This window comes from Saimiri boliviensis, chromosome 4, assembly GCF_048565385.1.
Source record: "Saimiri boliviensis isolate mSaiBol1 chromosome 4, mSaiBol1.pri, whole genome shotgun sequence".
Lineage (NCBI taxonomy): Eukaryota > Metazoa > Chordata > Mammalia > Primates > Cebidae > Saimiri > Saimiri boliviensis.
The window spans coordinates 79,275,099-79,301,962 of NC_133452.1; the positions used below are offsets into that span (position 1 = coordinate 79,275,099).

General features: G+C 44.2%; 1 protein-coding gene across 6 annotated transcripts in view; it reads right to left on the minus strand.

The window, feature by feature from the left end:
• The window catches only part of ANKRD6 (ankyrin repeat domain 6), a 197,518-nt gene extending 179,732 nt beyond the window's left edge, over positions 1-17,786 (minus strand). For 4 of the 6 annotated variants that reach the window (XM_074397703.1, XM_074397701.1, XM_039465515.2 and 1 more), the window contains exon 1: positions 17,547-17,626. The gene's annotated coding sequence lies outside the window, so the exon portion shown is untranslated. Of the gene's footprint in view, positions 1-17,546 lie in introns of all 6 variants that reach the window. The other 2 variants (XM_039465511.2, XM_074397702.1) reach the window with 2 other exon arrangements.
• Between the last annotated feature and the right edge of the window lie 9,078 nt (positions 17,787-26,864).

The following is a 26,864-nucleotide window of genomic DNA, read 5'->3' on the forward strand; positions in this document are numbered from 1 at the left end:
TCTCTGTAACATAAAAGTACAAGGTAAAGGAGCCAGTGCTGATGTTAAAGCTACAGCAAGTTATCCATAAGCTCTAGCTAAGATCATTGATGAAGATGGCTACACTGAATAGATTTTCAGTGTGGATGAAACAGCCTTCTACTGGAAGAAGAGTCCATTTAGGACTTTAAAAGCTAGAAAAGACAAGACAGTGCGTGGCCTTATATAGACTGACTCTCTTGTTAGGGGCTAATGTAACTGGTCACTTCAGTTGAAGCCAATTCTCATTTGGAATCATGAATGTTCTTAATGGCATCTCAAAAGGTAAATCCTTTCCAAAAGATTTTCCATATACTTTTCCCGGATCCATCAGAGGAATCACTTTCTTTGACAACTACAGCCTTACAAAATGTATTTCTTAAATAAGACTTAAAAATAGAAATTAGCCAGGTGCGGTGGCTCAAGCCTGTAATCCCAGCACTTTGGGAGGCCGAGGCGGGTGGATCACGAGGTCAAGAGATCGAGACCATCCCGTTCAACATAGTGAAACCCCGTCTCTACTAAAAATACAAAAAATTAGCTGGGCATGGTGGCACGTGCCTGTAATCCCAGCTACTCAGGAGGCTGAGGCAGGAGAATTGCCTGAACCCAGGAGGCGGAGGTTGCGATGAGCCGAGATCGCGCCATTGCACTCCAGCCTGGGTAACAAGAGCAAAACTCTGTCTAAAAAAAAAAAAAAAAAAAAAAAAATAGAAATTAACTCCTTGATCCATGGGCCGAAGAATGGATGTTGTGTTTAGTAGGCATGAAAATATTAATCTCCTTGTACAGTGCCATCAGAGCTGTTTAATTGAATCACAGTTCCGCATGGTTGAGGAGGCCTTAGGAAACTTACAATCATGGCAGAAGGGGAAGCAAACACTTCCTTCTTCACGTGGCAGCAGCAAGAAGTGCCAAGCAAAAGGAGAAAACGCCCCTTATAAAACCATCAGATCTCATGAGAATTCACTATCACAAGAACAGCGTGAGAGTAACCACCCCCATGATTAAATTACCCCCTACCAGGTCCCTCCCACAACATGTGGGGATTATGGGAGCTACAATTCAAGATAAGATTTGGGTGGGGACAAAGCCAAACTATATCAGTTGGCCAGGCTAGTCTTGAACTCCTGGTTTAAGCGATCCTCCTGCCTCAGCCTCCTAAAGTGCTGGGATTATAGGAGTGAGCCACTGTGCCCAGCCCTAGAGTAGCACTTTTAATTTCCTTCAAGAATTTTTCCTTTGCATTCACAGCTTAGCTAGCCCTTTGGCACAAGAGTCCTAGCTTTCATCCTATCTTGGTTTTTGAAATGCCTTCCTCACTAATCTTAATTCTAATTCTTTTTTTTTTTTTTGAGACAGAGTTTCGCTCTTGTTATCCAGGCTGGAGTGCAATGGCGTGATCTCGGCTCACCGCAACCTCCGCCTCCTGGGTTCAGGCAATTCTCCTGCCTCAGCCTCCTGAGTAGCTGGAATTACAGGCACGTGCCACCACGCCTAGCTAATTTTTGGTATTTTTAGTAGAGACGGGGTTTCACCATGTTGACCAGGATGGTCTCGATCTCTCGACCTCATGATCCACCCGCCTCGGCCTCCCAAAGTGCTGGGATTACAGGCTTGAGCCACCGCGCCCGGCCCAATTCTAATTCTTAATTTAATGTGAGACTCTTTCCTTCAGTTGAATGCTTAAAGACCACTGTGGGATTCTTAATTCACCTAATTTTATTTGTATTATTATTATTTTTTTTGAGATGAAGTTTCACTCTTGTTGCCCAGGCAAGTGCAAGGGCACGATTTTTGCTCACTGCAATCTCTGCCTCCCCGGTTCAAGCGATTCTCCTGCCTCGGACTCCCAAGTAGCTTGGAGTACAGATGTGCACCATCATGCCTGGCTAATTTTGTATTTTTAGTAGAGATGTGGTTTCACCATGTTGGTCAGACTGGTCTCAAACTCCTGACCTCAGGTGATCCACCTGCCTCAGACTCCCAAAGTGCTGGGATTACATGCATGAGCCACCATGCCTGGCCAATTCACCTAATTTTAATATTGCTGTATCTTAGGAAGTAGGAGGCCCAAAGAGAGTGAGAGAGATGGGTAACAGCTGGTCAGTGGAATAGCCAGAACACATACAGCACTTATTAAAGAAATTCTCCTTCTTATATGGGCACAGTTCATGGTGTCCCAAAATGATTACAATAATAACATCAAAGATATCTGAATCACCAGGCGCAGTGGCTCACACCTGTAATCCCAACACTTTGGGAGGCTGAGACAGGTGGATCACCTGAGGTCAGGAATTTAAGACCAGCCTGGCCAACATGTCGAATCCCGTCTCTACTACAAATGCCAAAATTAGCCGGGCGCGGTGGCTCAAGCCTGTAATCCCAGCACTTTGGGAGGCCGAGGCGGGTGGATCACGAGGTCGAGAGATCGAGACCATCCTGGTCAACATGGTGAAACCCCGTCTCTACTAAAAACACAAAAAAGTAGCTGGGCATGGTGGCGCTTGCCTGTAATCCCAGCTAGTCAGGAGGCTGAGGCAGGAGAATTGCCTGAACCCAGGAGGCGGAGGTTGCGGTGAGCCGAGATCGTGCCATTGCACTCCAGCCTGGGTAACAAGAGCGAAACTCCGTCTCAAAAAAAAAAAAAAAAAAAAAAAAATTGGCCAGGCATGGTAGTATGTGCCTGTAATCCCAGCTACTAGGGGGGTTGAGGCAGGAGGATTGCTTGAACCTGGGAGGTGGAAGTTGCACTGAGCCAAGATTGTACAGCTGCACTCCAGCCTGGGCAGCAGAGCAAGACTCCATCTCAAAAAACAAAAAAAGAGGCCAGGCGCGGTGGCTCAAGCCTGTAATCCCAGCACTTTGGGAGGCCAAGGTGGGTGGATCACGAGGTCAAGAGATTGAGACCATCCTGGTCAACATGGTGAAACCCCGTCTCTACTAAAAATACGAAAAATTAGCTGGGTATGGTGGCGCGTGCCTGTAATCCCAGCTACTCAGGAGGCTGAGGCAGGAGAATTGCTTGAACCCAGGAGGCGGAGGTTGCGGTGAGCCGAGATTGTGCCATTGTACTCCAGCCTGGGTAACAAGAGTGAAACTCTGTCCCAAAAAAATAAATAAATAAAATAAAAATAAAAAATAGAGATCCAAGATGGCTGATCACTAGCAGCTGGGATTGTAGCTCCCAGTGAAAGCGCAAAGAACGAGAGGACACCATACCTTCACATGAATTCTTGTTGCTCACGCACCAGGAGATTCCCAGCGGAGGAGCGCCACGGGTCGCCAGCGTGACTCTTGTGACCGGCGAGGCGGTTTTGCCGGCGCCTCGGAGGGTCAGTTCTTGGCACAGAGTCAGAAAAGCACCATCAATCTTAACGCCGCTGATTCAGTCGGTGCAGTGGGTTGCTCAGGTTTCGGCGCTGAGAATCAATAAGTTGGACGTCCACTCAGAAAACCAATTACAAAGACGGTAAATACAAAGACCACAGATGGATAAATTTATAACGAAGGGAAGAAAACAGCCAAAAAAGGCTGAGAATACCCAAGATCAGAACGCCTCTCCCTCAGCGGGGGATCCCAGTTCCTCATCAGCAACGGAACAAGGCTTGATGGAGAACGAGTGTGTTCCAATTACAGAAGCAGGCTTCAAAATGTGGATAATGAGAAACTTCTGTGAATTAAAAGAACTTATTTTAAACCAATCCAAAGAAACTAAAAACTTTGAAAAAAGATTTGACGAAATGTTAACAAGAATACACAATTTAGAGAGGAATATAAGTGAATTGATGGAGCTGAAAAACACAATACGAGAACTTCGTGAAGTATGCACAGGTTTTAATAGCCGAATTGATCAAACAGAAGAAAGGATATCAGAGGTCGAAGACGAACTCAATGAAATAAAACAATAAGACAAGATTAGAGAAAAAAGGATAAAAAGGAACGAGCAAAGTCTCCAAGAAATATGGGACTATGTGAAAAGACCTAATCTACGCTTGATAGGTGTACCTGAATGTGACGAGGATGAATCCAAGCTGGAAAATATGCTTCAGGACATTATTCAGGAAAATTTTCCCAACCTAGTAGGGCAGGATAATATTCAACTCCAGGTAATACAGAGAACACCACAGAGATATTCCTCAAGAAGAGCAACTCCAAGGCACATAATCATCAGATTCACCAGGGTTGAAATGAAGGAGAAAATACTAAGGGCAGCCAGAGAGAAAGGTCAGGTTACCCACAAAGGGAAGCCTATCAGACTTACAGCAGATCTCTCAACAGAAACTCTACAAGCCAGAAGAGAGTGGGGGCCGATATTCAATATCCTTAAAGAAAAGAACTTTCAACCCAGAATTTCACATCCAGCCAAACTAAGCTTCACAAGTGAAGGAAAAATAAAGTTTTTTGTGAATAAGCAAGCACTCAGAGATTTCATCACCACCAGGCCTGCTTTACAAGAGCTTCTGAAAGAACCACTACACATAGAAAGGAACAAACAGTATCAGCCTTTCTAAAAAAATACCAAAAAGAGCATCAATATAATGAAGAATTTACATCAACTAATGGGCAAAATAGCCAGCTAATATTAACTGGCAGTATTAAACTCACATATATCATTATTAATTCTAAATTTAAATTGACTAAATCCCCCAATCCAAAGACAGACAGGCAATTTGAATAAAAAACTAAAACCCATCAGTATGCTACATCCAGACCCATCTCACATTCAAGGATACACAAAGACTCAAAACAAGGGATGGAGAAGGATTTACCAACTAAACAGTGAGCTAAAATAAATAAATAAAAAGCAGAAGTTACAATTAAGCAACAAAGATCAAAAGAAGCAAAGAAGGACATTATATAATGATAAAAGGATCAATGCAACAACAAGCAAAGCTAAAGATCCTAAATATATACGCACCCAATACAGGAATACGTAGATCAGTACCACATCACATCAACTTAGAAGTTTAAACCAAATGTTGGTTGGCTCCTTGTTTGTTATTCTCTTCCCTCATTTTCTTTTATATCTCCATTATTAAGGACAATTATAGGCATACCCATATTTAGATTGCATTTTACTCCAGGCAAAATAAATAAATAAATAAATAAATAAAAATAAAAATAAAAATAAAAAAAAGATCTCTGATCACAGATCACCAAAACAAATATTATAATAATGAAAAAGTCTGAAATATTGTGAGAATTACCAAAATGTGACACAGAGTCATGGAGGGAACACACATTGTTGGAAAAATGGTATCGATAGATGCTTGACACTGGATTGCCACAGTCTTTAATTTGTGAAAAACACATAACTGCAAAGTGCAATAAAATGAGTTACGCCTATATATTAAATATCTTGGGACTAAGGGAGCTCATTATTATGTAACAAAATCCTTTGATAGTATTAAACAGAATTTCTTTTTTTTTTTTGAGATGGAGTTTCACTCTTGTCACCCATGTTGGAGTGCAATGACGTGATCTTGGCTCACTGCAACCTCCACCTGCTAGGTTCAAGCGATTCTCCTGCCTCAGCCTCCCAAGTAGCTGGGACTACAGGTGTACACCACCACACCTGTCTAAATTTTATATTTTTAATAGAGACGGGGTTTCACAGTGTTGGCCAGGCTGGTCTTGAACTCCTGACATCGGCTGATCTGCCCGCCTCAGCCTCCCAAAGTGCTGGGATTACAGGTGTGAGTCACCATGCCCAGTCCTAAATAGAATTTCTAAAGTCCCTATTAACAAACAGTTTTTGAAATCAATTTCCCTAGGTATATCCCAACAGAAAGACATCTAATTAATTATAAGTCTGTCAATGGATGATAAAATGTTTACTTATATTTCAAAGTACAACATACCCTGGCTTACACCCAAACAAACTTTTAGATTTTATTTCAGCAGGGTAGCAAAGAAGAAAAATGTTTCAAGGCATCAAAACCTCAGTTTTAAAATAGTGCTTCTAAACAGCAGCAACCTAACTTCAATCACATCAAGTACTGGAGATGAAAGGTTCTTTGATTCTTCCTTCAAGTTTTAACTTTTTTTGTTATGTATAAAAATCCAACAGGTGCCAGGGGATTTTGCTGTTATTCATTACTGATTTGCAGCTCTCTCCTAAGTTTTTGAATAGCCAATGGAGGGAAACAAAGGCTTCAGTGAGCAAGTCATTCATTAGATATTACATAACTTAGGACAGTACATTCTGGAGATTAAGAAAATTATAAACAATCAAACAAGTGTTTGTTCTTAAAGTGCCTGGAATTAGGTTCTTCCTCTTATCAAAGCTCTTTCTTTTATTAACTTTTACCTTGATTTTAAAAAGAGATGGCTAATCCAAGGTCACAGTGCTCGTTGTAACTTGTAATTTGTTCTCTCGTAGCATCAAGAGGCATACTGAGCTCCGATATAAACCATTCACATTCACTAAAGCCCCAGTGACAACTTTTTCTATCATTCCTATTTGGAAGTGAAGTGACAGAGGTCTCTATAGATAAGCTCAGACAGTGAGTGATTTGATTTATAGGACAAGCCTCCTGCTCTGTTCAGATGCTGATGATTAATGCCACTGGGCATTCCCTTCTTGGTTCCAAGATTTCCTACCAAGTAGGCAAGACGTCAATGCTAGTTGAGACAAGAACCTTATCTACAGCTATGAAACAAACTATTTTTAGGAATTGAAAGAGAAATTGCCACAAGGGCTTAAGTTATTTAAAGGGTGCCAGCCTCGGCAACATGGCAAAATCTCATCTCTACAAAAAATACAAAAATTAGCCAGGCATAGTGGCATGCGCCTGTAGTTGCAGCTACTCTGGTGGCAGAGATGGGAGTCTAAAGTGGGAGGATCACTTGAATCTAAGCGGTGGAGGCTGCAGTGAGCCGTGATCACACCTCTGCATTCCAGCCTGAGTGACAGAGCGAGACCCTGTCTCAAAAAATAAAATGTGGACCAGAGGTCACCTCATCAGAATCTGGGGTGACTGTTAAATGTGTGCCTCCCCAGAACTACTGAATTAGAATCTAGTAAGTAAGGCTGAGAATTCCCAAATTTTAATATATTCCCCAGATTATTCTTAGATTTAAACCAAAAATAAGATTCTAAGCTCCCCCAACCAACTGAATGGATCCCCCCACCCCCGCCTGGGCCAATGGATTCCAAAGAACCCTGAAAAACAGATGGGGGCAGGGGAAGCAGACGTGCTTCATTACACCCTCTTCCTTTTGGAGTTCAGGCACAACTGACCAGCACTAACATTAAGACAGAGATCTTAAGACTGACAAAACAGATTCTTTCTAGCAATAAGGTACCAATTTCCAATCTGACTCTAGTATAACATCACATGACAGAAAAAGAAGAAAATCAAAATATTTTATCCCAAAATATGTTTCTTTGCCATATTTTGAAATGGCCCTGAAAGCCATCTTCTGTGGGGGAAAAATTGCTTCTGCAAAGAATCTCTATTAACATAACTACATCTTCCTCATTCTAGGCCCTCGATATCCTGAAGAGGTCAACTGAGAGTCTAGCATTTTTTAAAGGTTTAAACAGAAAACATTTGCCATCTATTGTCTCTAACAGTGGCCACCTATGAGACTTCATCTACATAATAAGAACTTTGGTCTCCACAACCCCTTATCTTAACCCAGAGACTCTGTCTATTGATTTCAGTTCTTTAGATAGTAACTTTTGCAACCAATTATCAATGAGAAAATCTTTGAATCCAAACCAATACACACCTCACAGATATTAAATGGTGTCTTTTTTTTTTTTCTTGAGACAAGGTTTAGCTCTGTCACCCAGTGTCTTACACTTGTTGCGGTGCAGTGGTGCCAATCTTGGCTCACTGGAATCTCAACCTCCCAGGCTTAAGTGATCCTCTTACCTCAGACTCCGGAATAGTGGGGACTACAAACATGCATCACCATGCCTGGCTTTTTTTTTTTTTTTTTTAAATAAATGGGCTTTTACCATGTTGCACAGGCTGGTCTCGAACTCCTGGGCTCAAGAGATCTGACTGCCTTAGCTTCCCAAAGTGCTGGGACTACAGGCATGAGCCACCACACTCAGCCTGATTGGTATCTATGTCTCCCTCAAATGTATAAAACCAAGCTGACGGAGCAGGCATGGTGGCTCACGCCTGCCTGTAATCCCAACACTTTGGGAGGCCAAGGTGGGTGGAGGTCTGCTTGAGCCCAGGAGTTCGAGACCAGCCTGGGCAACATGGGGAAACCCCATCTCTACTAAAACACAAAAATTAACTGAACATGGTGGTGCACGCCTGTAATCCCAGCTACTTGGGAGGCTGACGGTAAAGATACCAGGTTTTGTGGGCCATGTAGTCTCTGTGGCAACTACTTAACTCTGCCATTGCAGTTGAAAGCAGCTATAGACAGCATGCAAAGGAATAAAACAGGCATCAAGCTGAATTTGGCCCATGGCTATAATTTGCCAACCTTTGGTCCAGTACATCTTTTTTTTTTTTTTTTTCCCCCCGAGATGGGGTCTTGCTATGTTGCCTAGGTTGGAGTGCAGTGGCTATTCACAGGCATGATCATACTGCATACGATCAAACTCCTGGGCTCAAGCAATCCTCCCACCTCAGCCTCTCCCAAGTAGCTGGGACTACAGGTGCTCACTGCCACACCCCAATAGAGCATCTTTAATTCCAATGAAAGGTATCAGGATATGCTACCCCAAAATATGCTACTTTGGCATAAGGATTATTTTGAGCTGAAGGCAACTGAGAAGAAGTGGATACAAGAAAAGCTCTTTGCCTTCCCCTATTTGCCTAAAAGCAGGACATAAATCAATATAGAAAACAAACAAACAACAAAAAAAAACAACCTTCTCTGTTCTCCACCAGGAAGGATAAAGGTCAGTCACAGAAAACAGCTTTAAGTCCTTATCAGCCTAGAGTCGGCACTAGAGGCATCTGTATGGCAAACTGCACTAAGTAGCCTCTATCTGCCATTAGTTCCCCATATATTTGCCTTCCTACTATTCACAATCACTAACGACTCAAGGTCCTTTCCCTTTGCCTTGTCACTTCTCTAAAAGGGTACTGTTCTTTGTTGAAGATGCTTTATAAGCCAGAGTTCTAAGAAATTTTTTTGAGAACTACTCTTTCCGAGTTTTCTCCCATGTATGTATGAAATATACATATTAATAAACTTCCATTTGTTTTTCTCTTGTTAATCTATGTTTTGTTACAGGGGTTCCAACTGAGAACTCACAAGAGTAGAGGAAAAATTATTTTTTCCTTCTCTATACCAACATGAGCACTATAAAATAGAAAACCGGGAAGCCTTTCTCCTCTTCTCCTTTCCTTCTTTTTTCTCTACCTAAATAAAATCACCTTTCTGCAACCAAAAAAAATATATATATATAGGAAACCTTATTTTAAAATTAGGATTAAAGGCTGGGCGTGGTGGCACATGCCTGTAATCCCAGCACTTTAGAAGACCAAGGTGGGCAGATAATTTGAGTCAGGAGTTTGAGACCAGCCTGGCCAACATGACAAAATCCTGTCTCTACTAAAAATACAAAACTTAACTGGGCATGGTGGTGCACCTGTAATCCCAGCTACTCAGGAGGCTAAGGCATGAGAATTGCTTGAACCTAGGAGGTGAAGTTTGCAGTGAGCCGAGATTGCTCCACTGCCTTCCAGCCTGGGTGACAGAACAAGACCCTGTTTCAGAAAAAAAAAAAAAATTAGGATTTAAAAGGTGGTAAATTTTAATTATTGCACCTTTTCCTTAGGTAGAACAGCCCAGTGTCAACTAGTAATGGATAAATGAAGCTGAAGCATTACTAGAGTTAGTGCACATTACTGAAGTGTCTCCACGACTCTAACTGGGTCTTGGGATCTTTCACATGATCTTGTAATCCTTTAATGTCTACCATTTGATACTGTGCACCCTCTTGGGCACAAATTTACTTCAAACAAGGAAGGCAAACAGATCCAAATTTTACAACTTTACTTTCCCTTAAGAGCAAATAAGTAAAACTGACACATACACTTTGTGATTATGTAACACATTCCATGGCAAACCTTTTTTTGAAGTGGAAAGAAGTTTCATACCTAGCCTATCGTCAGCAGCTTAAAGTAGTTTTAAACTCTTATGATAACATTCACAAAGCCATTAAGACATGCATGTTCTTGTCCTTTGCTAATCTTTCTCTGCTCTATCTTTCTCAAATGTACAAATTATCTACATGGTTGGATGATCCTTAGTAAATTAAATATGCTTCATTCCCTAATAGATGTCTGAACCTAGATGGCTTAATGGCATTTTTATTTGCTCGCATGGCAATTATGATACATTTGTTTCCTGTATGGAAGTCTCCTCCATACCCTCCACTGTGATCACTATGAAGACATACATTTTATTTATATGTGTGCATGTATATACATATACATATATATAAACACATATATATACATATACCCATATATGTTTAGAAAGTGAGAAATTAGGCCAAGCATGGTGGCTCATGCCTGTAATCCTAACACTTTGGAAGGCTGAGGCGGGTGGATCCCGAAGTCAAGAGATCAAGAGCAGCCTGGCCAACATGGTGAAACCCGTGTCTACTAAAAATACAAAAATTAGCTGAGTGTGGTGGCACGTGCCTGTAGTCCCAGCTACTTGGGAGGCCAAGGCAGGAGAATCACTTGAACCAGGAGGTGGAGGTTGCAGTGAGCCGAGATGGACTGCATTCTAGCCTGGTGACAAAGTGGGACTCCATCTCAGAAAAAAAAAAAAAAAAAAGAAAGTGAGAAGCAAATTATATAAAGGCAGTTACACTTAGTTGATCAGTAAAAAGACTAGTGCCGGCCGGGTGCGGTGGCTCAAGCCTGTAATTCCAGCACTTTGGGAGGCCCAGGCGGGTGGATCACGAGTTCGAGAAATCGAGACCATCCTGATCAATATGGTGAAACCCCATCTCTACTAAAAATACGAAAAATTAGCTGGGTATGGTGGCACGTGCCTGTAATCCCAGCTACTCAGGAGGCTGAGACAGGAGAATTACCTGAACCCAGGAGGCGGAGGTTGCGGTGAGCCGAGATCGTGCCATTGCACTCCAGCCTGGGTAACAAGAGCGAAACTCCGTCTCAAAATAAAATAAAATAAAATAAAAGACTAGTGCCTTACTGTACAAAAGATGGCTATTCATCTATCAAAGAATTCTATTCCTTGCCCAAAGTAAATGATTTTTGCTAAGAAATAGCTGCCCAGCCAGGGACTGTATTTCCCAGCTTCCTTGACTGGTTCTGCCGATAGAATATAAGCAGAAGTGATATGTTTCACTTGCTGGTGAAGGCAGTCAACACGGTTTCCTTTTGCCATACTCCTTTCCCCACTGAAGTGACTCTGGAAACCACATGAAGGAAGGAAGCTGGATTGCTGAGTCACCTGAAGGACAGCTACCCAGAAGAGCTGCCCAACAGGAATAACTGATTTGGACTTTGTGTGAGCTAGTAACAACCTTTCACTAGATTAAATCACTGAGGTTTGGAAATGTTTGTTACAGCAGTTAGCCTACCTTACTAGAATATACCTGTATTGGTGAAAGACTCAAATCATGATTTATCTAAGTATTTCTAAGATAAATGCAAATATTGAGGAATCATATGTATAAGAAGAGCTTGCTGGTCACCATTTTTGCCACTTACCTATCCCGTTCATCTGAGTTTAAAACCAGCGTGAGCCTGGGCAATGAGGTGAAAACCCTGCTTCTACCAAAAATACAAAAATTAGCAGGGTATGATGGTATGTGCCTATAGTCCCAGCTACTCAGGAGGCTGAGGTGGGAGGATTGCTTGAGCCCAGGAGGTGGAGTTGCAAATGAGTCAAAATTGCACCACTGCATTCTAGCCTGGGTGACGGTGAGAACTTGCCTCAAAAATAAAATAAAGGCCGGGCACGGTGGCTCACGCCTGTAATCCCAGCACTTTGGGAGGCCAAGTCGGGTGGATCACAAGATCAGGAGTTCGAGACCAGCCTGGCCAAGATGTTGAAACCCCATCTCTACTAAAAATACAAAACTTAGCTGGGCGCGGTGGCACATGCCTGTAATCCCAGCTACTCAGGAGGCTGAGGCAAGAGAATTGCTTGAACCTGGGTGGCGGAAGTTGCAGTGAGCTGAGATCGTGCCATTGCACTCCAGCCTGGGTGACAGAGTGAGACTCTGTCTCGAACATAAAATAAAATAAAATAAAATAAAACCAAACCAGTCTGAATGAGTAGCGACCTATTCATTAGTAAATTCGGATACTTAACATCTTTTCTAACAATGTATGAATGCTACAGCTCACCTAAATCACTGGATATGAAACAAGGTAGGATGTGTATTGTATGCTATATTTAGAATTCATTTGGAACATAAAGACACTTTTGAAATTAAATTTGCCTCCCCTAAGGCAGAATATACTGGACTTCAGTCATTCAGTACCATCTTCATGAGTTTTTTCATAGCTGTGTACCTCACGTATTATTATTTATTGCATATTTTTCTGGAGCCTAAGGAGGGCGTGGAGAGATGTGGCAGTTGTGAGACTTCAGTTCCACATTTGCCCTATACAGAACTCCCAAGATGTTCATTCTAGGGTGTGTTTTGGCTCTTGAGGAATTGGTCCTGGAGTTTTCAGGATCCAGGTGAATGGCTGGGGGCTCTGAGGTAAAAGAACAGGTTGGGCTTACCTAAGGTCTGAGCAGAAAAAAAGCCTCTCGTACATAGCTGGTGGGGGAAAGATATGTGAGAGAACTGAAATGGGATAAGATACCCAAATAAAGGGCCTATTATGGGGTGGGGCTGGGTAGGGCTCTGTAAATATTTCCTTGTAGCACTTACTAACCTTTCTTTACTTAGAGAACCATTTGAGAATCTGATGAAAGCTATGGAACTTCTTCCCCTTCAAACATACATAAGAGCATTCACTCAAATACTTATACATAATTTGGGGAGATGTTAGAGTATCTGTAGCCCACCCCTGAACCACAGGTTAAGAATTTCTCCCTTAGTGGGAAATTTAATAGCTGACCCTCAGGTTTATACTGGAACCCACAAATAAATAATGCAGATACTTCCCTACAAAAAGAGAGAGAGAGCATAGCTATTTCTTCCATGTCTTCCCTCTTGATGGGATGAGGAAGAACTGGGAAAGAGAGGTAACATCACCCCTAAGCTTTTCTCTGCTGCTGACCCTAACCTCAGTGCCTTCGTACAGTCCAGCAGTGGGGCACCATCAGCAGAACTCGTTTTTTAAAAAAAAACTTTTTAGCGCCGGGCGCGGTGGCTCAAGCCTGTAATCCCAGCACTTTGGGAGGCCGAGGCGGGTGGATCACGAGATCGAGACCATCCTGGTCAACATGGTGAAACGCCGTCTCTACTAAAAGTGCAAAAAATTAGCTGGGCATGGTGGCACGTGCCTGTAATCCCAGCTACTCAGGAGGCTGAGGCAGGAGAATTGCCTGAGCCCAGGAGGCGGAGATTGCGGTGAGCCGAGATCGCGCCATTGCACTCCAGCCTGGGTAACAAGGGCGAAACTCCGTCTCAAAAAAAAAAAAAACTTTTTAAAACTTCATTTTGAAATAAATTAGTCTTACCTAGAAGTTGTAAAAATAGTACATGAATTCCCTATTCTATCCTTCCCCCAGCCCCTGGTAACCACTATTCTACTTTCTGTGTGTGTATGACTACTCTAGGTACCTACTACAAGTGGAATCATACAATATTGTCCCTTCTGTGACTAGCATGATGTTTTCAGAGTTTCCTATTTTGGACCCCCTGAGTGGGTGTTTTGCAACTATAGCAAATTCAAAAGGGTAATGTAGAAAATTCAAAAATTTCAGTGGAAATAATACACTGAACATGTCTGGACACTGCTGAACCTACTAACCGGAGGTAGCCTGCAGTTTCAACAGCAGATCAGGTTACATTCCCATCAATGACAACACATCTTTGCGAAGCTGGGTTTTCTGTGGTGGCTGTGATAAAAGGCAGGTGCTGCGGAAATATTAATGTGAAACAGGAAATGACAGTGGCAGTGTCCAATATGATCCCAAGGTTTGAGAAGTACACAGGCACATACATCCTGTAAGTAACTATGACTTTAAATGATGTAAAATATTTTTTCTCTCAGTTTATATTATTTTTTCAAATGACTTCTAAGTAAATACTAAGTTGTTTGAACCTAACTACTAACTACTGAATCCTAGGGGAATTGTGAAAAAATTACTCAGACACTAAGGGCTCCATGAAACCAAGTTTGGGAATCTTTGCTTTAACCAAGAAGTAATAGAATAGTGTAAGATTCACCAAAGAAAGCCATGTGACCTTGAAGAAATAACTTAAAGACCATAACACAAATATACCAACCAGGAAAAGAGGAATTCGGGTTAAGATTATTTTTAAAGGTCACTGTTAGCTTAATCCTTCAAATCCCACACAATGCATTCTGGATAATTTGTATTTTTTAAAAAAACTTCTAAAACACATACACCCAAATTACTGTTTTCCCACTTCTTAGGGACTCAAGTAAAGCTTTTAAAATTATAGCCTCCAAGCTATGTTGGAAGAGACCAGGTCTCCCCTACACAGACAGAACACACCCTCGGGATCCATGCCAGCGAGACAGGAGAAACCTGGAAGAAGACAGACTAAAAGATCCCTCCACTTTGAGACTTTCGGCTTTTTTGTGGTTTGTATCTTACCCTCAATATCCTGCTTTTAAGTTCAATAAGAATGCTCCTTGAGAAAAAAAGAAAAGAAAAAAGAATGCTCCAGGTTATTGTAGAAATGCTTATTGGGAAACTTCCTTTCCTCAGAATTTTTTCATATAAGCAAGGGAAAACATTAACACAAAATCCAGAATATTGGTTCCATGTGTGGGAGGTGAGAAGTGAGTGGACCGCCATGGAGAGGAGTACTCAGGGGCTCCAGGGGCCTGGGGATGTTCTAGTTCTTCCAGCCTGGTGACATGTACTTGGGTGTGATCTACTGTTATTTTAAAATTTCACTCTAAGGTTTTTACTGTCTGAGTGTATGATGTATTTCACAGTGGCAGCACCAGAATCTCTATACAAGAAGAAGGGCTTGGGAGTTGGAAATGTGCCTAGTCTCTAAGCTCAGTTGGATCGCAGGCAGTCTGCTTTTACGTGGAGCATATGCTTATCTGGAAAGCCTCTGGGGAGGCTGACGAGTTTAACTGAAAGATTAAGATTAATTTTCGGTGCCACCATAAAAAAAACAAGGAGTTAATAAATTCGCATTTTTTAAAATTACCATTGGTTTATAACTCCCAACACTGCAATTAGTTGTTTTCTGGTCTCTTTAATTCCTTTTCATCCCTCTTCTACCCTCCACCGATCTCCAGTAGGACCTAGAGGGCAGAAAATGCTCCCCAATTTTAATTTGTATTGCTAATTTTTTTTTTTTTTTTTTTTTTTTTTAAGCAGAGTTTCACTCTTGTTGCCCAGGCTGGAGTGCAATGGCGCGATCTTGGCTCACCACAACCTCTGCCTCCTGGGTTTAAGTGATTCTCCTGCCTCAGCCTCCCAAGTAGCTGGGATTACAGGCATATGCCACCGCACCCAGTTAATTTTGTATTTTTAGTAGAGATGGAGTTTCTCCATGTTGCTCAGGCTGGTCTCTAATTCTTGACCTCAGATGACCCACCCACCTCACCCTCCCAAAGTGCTGAGATTACAGGCCTGAGCCACAGTGCCCGGCCTTGTATCCCTAATTTTTAAAAGACTTTTTTGTTACCATATGCTAAACAAATTAAGATGACCCAGGAAGTGTAACATGTATCGGTATAGACACACCTACTATACTTAAGAACAAGGCTTCAGGCCAGCACAGTGGCTCACACCTGTAATCCCAAAACTTTGGGAGGCTGAGGCAGAAGGAGATTGAGAACAGCTTGGGCAACACAGTGACACTCTGTGTCTAGTAAAATAAAAAAAAAATTTTTTTGACCGGGCGCTGTGGCTCAAGCCTGTAATCCCAGCACTTTGAGAGGCCGAGGCGGGTGGATCACGAGGTCAAGAGATCGAGACCATCCTGGTCAACATGGTGAAACCCCGTCTCTACCAAAAATACAAAAAATTAGCTGGGCATAGTGGCACGTGCCTGTAATCCCAGCTACTCAGGAGGCTGAGGCAGGAGAATTGCCTGAGCCCAGGAGGCGGAGGTTGCGGTGAGCCGAGATCGCGCCATTGCACTCCAGCCTGGGTAACAAGAGCAAAACTCCGTCTCAAAAAAAAAAAAAAAAAAAAAAAATTTAAAATCATAATTAGCCAAATGTGGTGGTCCCCGGCTGAGGTCAGAGGATCACTTGAGCTAGGGAGGTCAAGGCTTACAGCCTGGGCAACAGAGTGAGACTGTCTCAAAACAAACAAACAACAACAAAAACTGCACCAAGGTTGCTATTGCTATTTTGGGGATGAGAAACCCCCAATCAGTTCACCATGGATGGGGCCACCTTGGACCCAGGTGTGTTTGTCTTCACTGCCCAAGCTCTTTCCACTTACACTGGCCTAACAGAACACAAGCATGAGTGAATTCATTACCCAACAGGTTCACAAAAGAAGGTGTCTAACACACAAGAGAACATACCAAGCATTTTGTTCGAATCACTTCACTGCATGAACACAATACCACGAGGTTACGTACAATATCTGCAGTTTACAGTTCTAAAACCTAAGGTTTAAAGAAGTGAGTTTTTCAAGTCACACACCTAACAAGTGGTGAAGTCAAAACTCAGTCTCACAACCTTAAAGTGGCTCTTTGCTACCGCGAGACCCATCTCATGATACCTCGGGGGAAACATTCTTGACCAGCTTTGAGACGTTCACGTCCCTCTTGAGTCACAAATAATGCTGCACTTCCCCCGCTGCACCCCCCCCACACACACACACACCAACACCAGATCTACGGGAAGCAACACACCTAAATGCCCAAGATAATCTCGGTTAAGCTGAGGTCTGGACCCAAACTAGACAGCACGCCGGCTCCCTGGACCCTGGGAGATGCCACTTGCTGAGCCTTTGCCGATGGCGCTCCTGCGGGGTCTCGGCCCCTCTCCTGCGCCTGCACCCCTGTGCAGTCGTCCAGGGCCGGAGGGACGGAGTCAGGCCCGGGACCAACCCTCCTCCGCGCCGCAGACCGCGGGGTACTCGGACCCCCGCCCCCATCGCCCTTCCTTCAAACTGCGAGCGAGCAGGAAAACGAGAGACCAGCCGCAGAAGAAAGTTCTCCACATCCCCCACCCGAAGTTCCAGATTCCAGGGAAGCAACTCAGGCGAGGCAGAGAGGGAGGCGCCCCGGGGGGCGCCGGGCGTTTTCGGAGGCCGCAGGCCAGGGGGCGAGGCGCGGTGTCCGGGTCTCCCCCGCGGGCAGTCGGCGGTCCCGAGGTGCCGAGGGAGCAGCGCCCCCTGCCCCCGACAGCGTCCTCCCCGACCTCAGGCACCCACCCCGGGGCAAGCGGGGGTCCCAGAGAGCCGGCGAGGTCGCCCGGTACCTTTCTCTCCCGCGCCGGACGTCCACGCCGCAGGGACCGAGGCCGGCGACAGGGTGGGGGCGAGGGGCGACGACGCGGACGGGCTTCAGCTGGCTCCCGCGGCCCCAGGGCCTCGGCGCCGCCCAGCGCCGCGCCTCCAGCCGCCCGCGCGCCAGGCAGAGCTCGCTGCCCCTGCGGGTTACCTGTAGCCGCGCGCGCCGAACCCGCCGCGCCCGCCGCGCCCGGCGCTGCAGGGCCCTCCGCCCAGTCCCGCTGGCCCCGCCCCACCCCGCCCCACCGGCGGCTCCTACGCCGGGGCTGCAGCGCCCCCCAGCGGCGAGTTGGGGCACGGCGGGGGCCCTCGCGCGAGAAAGGTGGCGCCCCTGAGGCCTTGGGGCTGGCCCTAGTCTGCAGCCCGCTCCTGGCTGGGGCTGACACCCTCTCTCTGAAGAGTGGGAGGAAAGGGGCCTACAGTGGGGTGAGGTTTTCCGCGGCGGAGGGGTGCGGGGGGAGGACGGGTGCCAGGAGGTGTATTGGACGGGGAGGAGAATTGCAGTAGAAACCTCCGACCCTCAGACAATTCGTAGCCAAGTGGACATTTCAATATAGCTATAGGTCACTTGGCCGGGCGCGGTGGCTCACACCTGCATTTCCAGCACTTTAGGAGGCCGAGGGGTGGATCATCTAAAGTCAGAAATTAGAGACCAGCCTGGCCAACATGGTCTCTACTAAAAATACAAAAATTAGCTGGGCGTGGTAGCACACACCTGTAATCGCAGCTACTCAGGGGGCTGAGACAGAAGAATCGCATGAACCTGGGAGGCAGAGGTTGCAGTGAGCCGAGATCGCGCCACTACACTCCAGCCCGGGCGGCAGAGCAAGACTCCATCTCAAAAAATAAATAAATAAAAATTTTAAAAATTAAATTAAATTTAAAAAAAAGAAACCGTCATAGCTCAGCTCACTTAACTGGGGCTGCTCAGTGCAAGCTGAACAATGATGAATGACCCAGATTCATTGGGGTAGTTAGAGAGGGGAAAGGAAGCCTTTATTCCTAACAGCTTGACTTTAAGTAGCTTGTTGGAATCATCCCATATGGAAACGGCAAAACCGCTGAGCGAACCTGACCCTCATATTCGTATCACACTTTACATACCATTATCTCAGTCTGGTTGTCTATTTTCATTCACAGCCACTTCTTCAGTACCTAGAAGAGCTCCCTGAACACAGAAAGCATCCAATAAACTACTGCTGAATACATGCAAAGATGGATGGGATCTCATTCCACCCTTTGAAGAAGCATGGGCAGGTGTCCGCTCTCCAAAGGCAGAGAGGTGGGGGAAGAGGCAGGCGGCACCCTAAAATGAAGTTTCAATCTTACCTGAGGTTTTGGGTCAAGCTTATCACAAACCTGACTTTTCCTATTCCCACTGAAACAGGCTTGGTTTCCAGGAGAAAAGAAACATGGTGATTTCTTCCTTTTCCTTAAGATGTTTGTTTTCCTCTCTCCTTGAGGGATCATTAGGTTGGAGAAATCCCAATAGCCTCTTCCCACACTAGAGAGGGAAAGTTCTTTTCTCCTACTGCTTCTGAAATTTCCCCAACCCCATAGTCATAGCTGCAGTTTTACCTAACAGGGTGTGAAATCTCTCTTCTGAGAGTCCTTTGACCTTCTCCAGATTTTTTTTTCTTGGGATAGGGTCTTGCTGTGTCACCCAGGCTAGAGTGCAGTAGCTCAATCATAGCTCACTGCAGCCTTGAACTCCTGGGCTCAAGCAATCCTTCTGCCTCTGCCTCCTGAATAGTGGGGACTACAGGTTTGCACAGCCACACCCAGCTAATTTGTTTTTATGTTAACAAAGATGAGGTCAAGGCTGGTCTTAAACGACTGGGCTCAAGCAGTCCTCCAGTAATCCCAAAGTGTTGGGATTACAGGTGTGAGCCACCACGCCCAGTTCTTCTGATTTGTGCCCTATTCCTGTTGCTCCCCACCTGGAGCTGATAGAAGAACACATTTCCTTTCTCTGCTGGCTTGTAGCTCCAGGTTTCTCTCCAGGCAGGTCATTAATGAGTTCCCAGATAACCCCCAAAGTCAGGGTTTGTACACATGACCTTTCAATGTGATCATTTCTCTCTTGTACTTTTCCACATTGAGTTTTCCTAGCTAGTCCCTTGAATAAACTTCCAATGATATAAATGCTCAGTTTCCCTGAGAGGCTTTTAAAACATCACCGTAAAGTCACACTGAGATGGGATTTTAAGTTATATGTGTGGGCAGTCAGAGCAATCATGCTGAAAGAAACAGAAAGCCCCAGCCAGCGGGCAAAACATGTGAGTGCTCCTGGGAACTGACTGGTCTGCTTTTGTTCCCAGACTTTGATTAATGGGGATTCCTGGCAGGAGGCCTCATGAGAGCCAAAGCAGGCAGTGGCTGAGCTGCTTGCTCATCTCCATGTGGGCACACAGTCTTTGGGCAACCAACGAAGAAGACTCCTAAATCTCCCTCTTTATGAGAAACGCTCCCAGGATACAGCTCAGTTCTTACCCCTCCATTCAGCTCAATCACAGCCAGACTCTTAAATCTACCCTAGCACCCCCTCCTTCTGCCTTGTGAGAAAGAAGTCTGCTCTGCAAATGATCATTTTCACTGCTTTGTGATAACATAATCTGCTCCTATTTTCAACAATGTCTCTTTAATGAGATGACTGCATTAGCTATCTTTCATGTTGTTGGTTTCTTTCTTTTTCTTTTTTTTTCTTTTTTTTTTTTTTTGTCATGTTGTTAGTTTCAATGCAGCCTTCAGCACACTATTCTGGCTTCCATCCCTGACACTCCCCTGAAACTGCCTTTGCTAAAAGCTTCCACTCAAGGAAGAACCCTTCCATTTGCCCCTCTATAATCGTATCCTACTCTTTCCGAGGGAACCACCATCCTGAGTTTGATGTTAATAATTCTATTATCACAAATATATGTGTCCCTAAACACTACACGGTTTGTTTTTGCTTGTTTTTGAGCTTTTTGTAAATAGAATCATTCTGCCTGATTCCTGTGCACGTTGCAGTTCTTGCCCAGCATTATTTTGAGATTCACCTATTCGATTTCTCTGTTATATGGTATTTTGTTGTAAAAACATAACGCAATTTAATTGCCCATTCTACTTTTGGATGTTGGAGGGGTTCCAGTTTTTGCTATTGCAAACCGTGTAGCTGTGAAAATTCTTAAATATTTCTCCTGATACATATGTGCAAGAATGTTTTTTAGGATGTATGTCTAGAAGTGGAATCGTCAGGTCTTAAGGTATGTGCATGTTCAAATTTACTAAGTAATGTCTAAACCGTCTAAACTGGTTGTTTTCTAAAATTGTTTTCTAAAGTTAGTTGTACCAATTTTCATTTCCAACAGCAGTATATTAAAGTTGTTCATGCCCCACAATCTTTGCCAGCACTTGTTTTCATCTAAGTCATCTCTAATAATAGTTGCAGTTTCTATTTCCCCAATTATCAGTACAGCTAAGCATCTTTAATGTTTAATATACCTAGTCCTGTTTCCTCTTTTGTTAATTGATGGTGCCTTTTGCTCTGTTTCATGTGTTTTGAGAAGTCCTTTCTGACCCCAAGGATATAAAAATATTTTCCCATATTTTCTTTCAAAAGTTTTACACTTTTGCCTTTTATGTAAGTCCACATTCCATCTGAAGTTCATTTCTCCTTTCATCTGCAATGCCAGAGCTCTCTTACAATGGATTTCTGTATACATATGGGTCTGCTTTCAGTTATCTATTTTGTTCCATTTGCCTGTCCCTGTGCTAGCATTATACTGACTGAACTCTGTGGTCTGCCTGCCTGCCTTCCTTCCTTCCTTCCTTCCCTCCTTCCTTCCTTCCATCTCTCTCTCTTTCTCTTTTTCCTTTTGTCCTTCTTTCCTTCTTTCTGAGTCTCACTCCATTGCCCAGACCAGAGTACAGTGGTGCAATTTCAGCTCACTGCAAACCTCCTTCTTGTAGGTTCAAGCAATTCTCCTGCCTCAGCCTCTTGAGTAGGTGGGATTACAGATGTACGCCACCATGCCCAGCTAATTTTCTTTCCTTTTTTTTTTTTTTCAGTAGAGACAGGGTTTCACCATGTTGGCCAGGCTGGTCTCGAACTCCTGACCTCAAGTAATCCACCCGCCTTGGCCTTCCAAAGTGCTGGGATTACAGGTGTGAGCCACCAAGCCTGGCCTGTGGCTTTATGTCAAGTGTTGATTTCCAAATATACAAGTCCCACCCTAACTTATTTCTTTTTTTTCTTTACAAAGTTCTCAAGCATTCTTAGCTCTTTGCTCCTCCATAGATATTTTCTAATTCATTTGTTATGATAAACTTGAGATTTTAATTTGAAATCTCAGTAAATGTATGTGGTGGGTTGCATTGTTCATTCACAGTTATTCGTTCCCATCTTTGCCATACTGTTCCATAGGTGGGGTAAACCAGTCTGCTTCATTGGTTTTGGGTTTGTGTTGACTTCCTTGGCCAACACCAAATTGGAGCAGAAGCTTAAATTATGTTGTATGCTTTAGTGCTTCCCCTGCCTCCCTTGAGCTTCTGCCATTTGCCATGAGATCACTCCCCAAAGAGTGGCCACACCTTCAGTGGAGATCCCAGAATGAAAAGACAAATGGAATCATGCAGAGTCCAATATGGCCACAAAAAGTCTGCAGCCTTCATGTAATGGGAGCAAGAATGTTTCCTATTACTGCTATTTGGAAAAAATTGGCATCTTTATGATATTGAGTCATTGGTACTGTGTGTGTGTGTGTGTGTGTGTGTGTAGCTCTGTGTAATTTTATCACATGTGTAGCTTCATATAACCACCATTCAATCAAAATACGGAACTATGCCATCACCACAAAGACTCTTCCTCATGCTACTTAATTATAGTCACACTCAGCGTCTCCTCCACACCATCCCTAATCTCTGACAACCACTAATCTGTTCTCCATCTCTGTAATTTTGTCATTTCAAGAATGTTATGTAAGCCAGGTGCAGTGGCTAATGCCTGTAATCTCAGCACTTTGGGAGGGTGAGGTGGGCAGTTTGCTTGAGGTTAGGAGTTCAAGACCAGCCTGGCCAACATGGCAAAACTCCATCTCTACCAAAAATACAAAAATTAGCTAGGCATGGTGATGTGCGCCTGTAGTCCCAGCTACTCGAGAGGCTGAAACAGAATTGCTTGAACCCAGGAGGCAGAGGTTGCTGTGGGCCAGGATCACACCACTGGACTCCAGCCTGGGCAACAGAGCAAGACTCCATCTCAAAAAAAAAAAAAAAAATTATGTAAATGAAATCATAGAGTATGCGTCCTTTTGAGACTTTTTCTTCGTTCAGCGTAATGCCCTTGAGATTCATCCAAGTTATTGTGTGTGTCAACTGTTGATTCTTTTCATTGCCGAGTAGTATTCCACAGTGTGGATATACCACAGTTTCTTTAGCCATTCACCTGTTGAACAGCATCTGGGTTTTTATTCTTATGAATAAAGCTGCTATGAACATTCACATACAGGTTTTATATGAACATAAGTTTTCACTTCTCTGGGAAAAGTAATCAGAAGGGCAATTGCTGGGTCATTTTGTAGTTGCATGTTTACTGTTAAAAGAAACTGCCAAACCATTTTCCAGGGTGGCTATACCATTTTACATTCCCACCACCAATGTTTGAGATATCCAAGTTTCTGTATCCTTGCCAACATTTGGTGGTGTCACTATTTTAAAATTTCTGTTATTTTGGTGGTTATGTGGTGGTGTCTCACTGTGGTCTTTTTTTTTTTTTGAGACGGAGTTTCGCTCTTGTTACCCAGGCTGGAGTGCAATGGCGCTATCTCGGCTCACCGCAACCTCCGCCTCCTGGGTTCAGGCAATTCTCCTGCCTCAGCCTCCTTAGTAGCTGGGATTACAGGCACGCGCCACCACGCCCAGCTAATTTTTTGTATTTTTAGTAGAGATGGGGTTTCACCATGTTGACCAGGATGGTCTCGATCTCTTGACCTCGTGATCCACCCGCCTCGGCCTCCCAAAGTGCTGGGATTACAGGCTTGAGCCACCGCGCCCGGCTCACTGTGGTCTTAATAATTTGCATTTTTTGGCAGAGTGTGGTGGCTCATGCCTATAATTTCAACACTTTGGGAGGCTGAGGTGGGAGGATTGCTTGGGTTTAGGGGCTTGAGACCAACCTAGGCAACATAGTGAGACCCCATCTCTATTACTATTATTATTATTTTGTTTGTTTGTTTGTTTTTGAGATGGAGTTTTGCTCTTGTTACCCAGGCTGGAGTGCAATGGCGCAATCTCAGCTCACCACAACCTCCGCCTCCTGGGTTCAGGCAATTCTCCTGCCTCAGCCTCCTGAGTAGCTGGGACTACAGGCACGCGCCACCATGCCCAGCTAATTTTTGTTGTTGTTGTATTTTTAGTAGAGATGGGGTTTCACCATGTTGACCAGGACAGTCTTGATCTCTTGACCTAAGGATCCACCCGTCTCAACCTCCCAAAGTGCTGGGATTACAGGCTTGAGCCGCCACGCCTGGCGACCCCATCTCTAGAAAAAAAATTTTTTTTAATTAGCAGGGCATAGTGGCACGAGCCTGTAGTCCTAGCTAATTGGCAGGCTGAGACAGGAGGATTGCTTGAGCTCAGGAATTCAGGGCTGCAGTGAGCTGTGACTATATTCTAGCCTGGGTGACAGAATGAGATCCTTCTCTAACAATCATCATCATCATCATCATCATTTGCATTTCCTTAATGGCTAGTGATGTGAACATCTTCTCATGCTTATTTGACATTACTATATCCTTGTCAGCGAAATGTCTTTTGCTATTTTTTTTTTTTTGAGACGGAGTTTTTCTCTTGTTACCCAGGCTTAAGCGCAATGGCACAATCTCGTCTTACTGCAACCTCCGCCTCCTGGGTTCAGGCAATTCTCCTGCCTCAGCCTCCTGAGTAGCTGGGATTGCAGGCACGTGCCACCATGCCCAGCTAATTTTTTGTATTTTTAGTAGAGATGGGGTTTCACCATGTTGACCAGGACGGTCTCGACCTCTTGACCTCGTGATCCACCTGCCTCAGCCTCCCGAAGTGCTGGGATTACAGGCTTGAGCCACCGCGCCCAGCCTTAGAATGTCTTAAATGACAAAAATATGTAGGCTGCGCAGGGTGGCTCACACATGTAATCCCAGTACTTTGGGAAGCTAAGGTGGGAGGACTGCTTGAGTTCAGGAGTTAGAGACCAGCTTGGCAACATAAGGAGACCTCATCTCTACAAAAAATTAAAAAATTGGTCTGGTGTAGTGTTGTGCACCTGTGGTCCCAGCTACTTATGAGGCTGAGGTAGGAGGATCGCTTGAGCCCATGAGGTCAAGAATGCAGTGATCCACGACTGTGTCATTGTTCTCCAACCTCGGTGACATAGTAAGACCTTGTCTCAAAAAAAAAGTAATAATTTAGCCGGGCACGGTGGCTCAAGCCTGTAATCCCAGCACTTTGGGAGGCCGAAGCGGGTGGATCACGAGGTCAAGAGATCGAAACCAACCTGGTCAACATGGTGAAACTCCGTCTCTACTAAAAATACAAAAATTAGCTGGGCATGGTGGTGCATGCCTGTAATCCCAGCTACTCAGGAGGCTGAGGCAGGAGAATTGCCTGAACCCAGGAGGCGGAGATTGCAGTGAGCTGAGATCGCGCCATTGCACTCCAGCCTGAGTAACAAGAGCGAAACTCCGTCTCAAAAAAAAAAAAAAAAGTAATAATTTATATGATTAAAATATGTGGCCTTGGGCTTTTTTTGTCATTCTACTGTACCACCCTCAGTTTTGGCTTTTGTCTTTGATGACATCCTGGCAAGAAAGGTTTCAGGCTTTCTCACCATATTTATTTCAACTGGGGAACAACTTCTCATCAGATGCCCTGAGACATATTTTCTTTTACATGTCGTTGGTTACCACTGGATCACAGATAGGGGAGTGGTTGCCATACTTACCATAAACTAACCATGATTCAACTTCTGGGTCTGGGGTTCCTTCCCTGAGTATGTTGATACCCAACAATTTCCTTTTTTTTTTTTTTTAAAGACGGGGTTTCATCATGTTGGTCAGGCTGGTCTTGAACTCAGAACCTCAGGTGATCCTCCCACCTTGGCCTCCAAAGTGCTTGGATTACAGGCGTGAGCGATCATGCCCGACCCTTGAAACCCAACATTTAAAGTTACCAAATAAGGCCAGGCACAGTGGCTCACGCCTCTCATCCCAGCACTTTGGGAGGCTGAGGCAGGTGGATCACCTGAGGTCAGGAGTTCGAGACCAGCCTAGCCAACCTGGTGAAACCCCATCTCCACTAAAAATACAAAAATTAGCCAGACGTGGTGGCAGGCGCCTGTAATCCCAGCTACCCGGGAGACTGAGGCAGAAAAATCACTTGAACCCAGGAGGCGGAGGTTGCAGTGAGCTGAGATTGTACCATTGCACTCCAGCCTGGGTGACAGAGCAAGACTCTGTCTCAAAAAACAAACAAAAAGAATAAATAAATAAATAAAGCTACCAAACTAAGGATGAAAGGGGTGAGAGGGAGGAACTGGCTATGCTGCCAACAGCATCTGCCCAACATCTATTTGACTTTGTATTCCCTGTGCCTGGCAATGGCAGATACATTTGGAGGTTTCTGTTCAGCGTATCCCCCTTTATTAGGAACTACCTCTCCATCCCTGAGGGTAGACCTCTGCAGCCACACAGCTGCACCTCCAGCCGTACTGAAGGGGACCATTAATTTAGTCGTCAATACATATTTATTGGGACTTAACCACCATCAAGCTATTTATGTTTATACTTATATTTTTTATGTATATATGCTGCACATGAAGTACAATGTAAGTGGCATACACTAGAATTATATTTCATCCAGATTATAGCTACTGTGCTAGGCACTGAGGATAGAATGGTGGATGAAAGAAGATGCTCCACAGTCTAGTGGCGAATACAGTCCTCAATCAAATCTTCAATTACAACTGAGATAAATGCTCTAGAGGACTAGTACATAGTGATATGTAATGCATGATCAGGAGACTAGGCCAGGAGTGAACCACTGGCTCAAACTCAGCCAATCAGATTTTCTTTCCTGGGAATTAAAGATAATAATAGCTAACACTTATATAGTACTTACTGTCTGATATGATTTGGCTCTGTGTCCCCACCCAAATCTCATTTTGAATTGTGGCTCCCATAATTCCCATGTGTTGTGGGAAGAACCCAGTGGGAGATAATTGAATCACGGCGGCAGGGGAGGGGGGGTTCCCCATACTGTTCTCATGGTAGTGA